Raw genomic sequence first — 2,500 nt, 5'->3', positions numbered from 1 at the left:
GACTTTGGGGCCTGCTGGTGTTCCAGACTCCCTCCTCCCTGCTCATAGGTCTCCTCCTGACTCTCCAGAGGGTCCATGACCACCACAACTTCAGCTTGGCCACTCCCACAAACACTGACTTTGCTATGAATTACACTAGTCTATGGTGTAGTGTGTCTGTATGTGTGTGTGTGTGTGTGTGCGTGTGTAGCACACACCTCACCCCTGCACTCCCCCCTCTCTCCACTAGAGGTCTGTAGTGAGCTCAGTCACTCCTGTAGCGAGCCCCAGTGAGGACAAAAGAAGCTGCATGGTGAAGCCCGGGATGACAGGGTCCCTTTAAGGAGCCAGTCGACGAGACAGCGCCATGAGATTGAAGCCGGGGGTGAGTCTGGGATCAATAGTAATCATGGGGGCGGTTGCATTGAACTGATCACAGATCAGTCAGTTTTACCTCAGGTTTCAACCACAACACTGGGACAGATACCGGCTGTCTGATACAGAAGAAAATAATAGGTGTCAGACAAATGCTATTCTGATGTCCTACGGGTTCGTAAATCAGAGTCAAAAACAGCATTATAACGTTGAGGTGAAGGAGGTTAGCAGAGAGAGACACCGAGAGAGAGAGGTAGAAAGAGAGAGAGAGAGAGGTAAGGAGAGACATAAGGAGAGAGAGGGTGGTTGGGTACAGGAGTGTACAAGGGATTGGGGTGCACATTCTCAGGAGAGAGAATAATCACTACTTCAAAAACAGCCTTTCTGGGAGAACCACAAGCGCTCGAGCACAAACGTACGTCTCACCAACAGAGCCGCCATCCCTGCAGATAACATTCATAAGAATGAATGTCATTACCCCTCCACCACAGAGGAGCTGCCAAGCTTTACATGAGGCTAACATCCACCAGGCCAGCTCCACCGTCCAGATGCACAATGCACCCAGACAGCAGAACACCACAAGAGGAAAACTAGCAACCCATGAACATATCTTCATTTAGCAGGCGCTTTTATCCAAACAGACTTACGAGAAAGAGCTTCACAAAAAGTGCATAGGTCAATGATCGTAAACAACGAGATAGCCCCAAAGTAGAAGGGAGCAATTCAAAACACTTCAGGGACTGAATGTAGCGTCTTAAGACAGGTAGATGGAAATAAGGTGCAGTACATCAACAATAGCTAGGAGTGCTATGGGGTTGACTATGTATTGTGTAAGCCATAGGTAGGACTGGGTGAAAGGGCAGCTGGATAAGAGACACTGTATCATAAAGCCAGGTCGATTCAGACACGGAACGCGAGACAATACCGTAGTCACACCCAAGTCCCGGCCCGCCTCCGCCTATATGGATCTGCTCTGATCTGGCCTGAGCTGCCGAGGGCTCCTGCCAAGAGCTTGTTTAGAGTGAGTGGTGTTGAACACAGTGTTCCTGGCTGGACAGGCTGCAGTGGACCCACCGAACTTCGTGTTGGGGGGGCAGGTGAGGGGGGGGGGGGGGGGGCATGGGGGGAAGGGGGGGGGGGGCTGGCAGGGCCAGCTGTGGAGCTTAGCCAGGGCCTGGGAGCACGACCACCTGACATCATAACATCTCTGCTACAACGCGTCGATGCATGCCTGCAAGGTAGCATTACGGGCTGGAAGTAAAGCAGGTTCAGAGTAGTTCGCTATATCACTGCATGGAGAGAACGGTTTGATTCACTTCAGCTTCCATATTTTAGGTACATTTACTGTTTAAAATGTCTTTGTTGCTATTTAGTTTTTCATTGAGTTGAGTTTTCAGCCCTTTTAGCGCCCTGTAGCATAGCAGCTAACACCGTAGCATAGCAGCTAACACTGGGATGCTCCATCCACTCCTTCACAGCACATCTCAAAGTGTTAAATTAACACCAGGACTGTTTATACAGGTCCACTCTCATCATCATGAGCACTTCTGGTGTTAAATGAACACTTGGAAAGTTCCTGTTTATACTTAAGGTGATGAGGAATTGTGCTTCTTGTAGACAGATGTAGTAAATAGTTTGACAGATTTCAAGTATAGGTCTATAGTCTGTAAAAATGACTCCTAACAACGATCTTCCTGGTCCCTCCTAAGAGTGGTGTGTCCTGGTGGGTGAGTACCGCCCTGATGTTGGTGACAGTACTGACGGTGTGTTAGGTAAAGAAACACTCACCACTTTGTCCTCCTGTTGTCACAGCAACCACATGGAAGAGAAAGCAGAGATACATGAGTACAGGTCCCCTTCCTGAAGTACATCAGAATGATTGGACATGAACACAGGACAGTTTGGGAAGTTTAGGTGATACAAGCATTCTGAAGAAAGCATTCTGTCGTGGAACATCTATACTCCACTCTTTGTTGGATCAATTTTCAGAGTGTTTTTCAGAGTGTCAGCGCGCGTGTGTGGGGGAGGGGGGGTCATTTCAAAGCCCCCCTCCCTGTTCCTCCCCCTCCAGGTGTCCTCGACATGCTGTGCTCAGCAGGTGGGAGTTCTAATGAGGACGACCCGTGCACGTGTCAACCATATGTGA

This window comes from Hypomesus transpacificus, chromosome 11, assembly GCF_021917145.1.
Source record: "Hypomesus transpacificus isolate Combined female chromosome 11, fHypTra1, whole genome shotgun sequence".
Lineage (NCBI taxonomy): Eukaryota > Metazoa > Chordata > Actinopteri > Osmeriformes > Osmeridae > Hypomesus > Hypomesus transpacificus.
Note: the sequence above shows the minus strand (reverse complement) of the source record.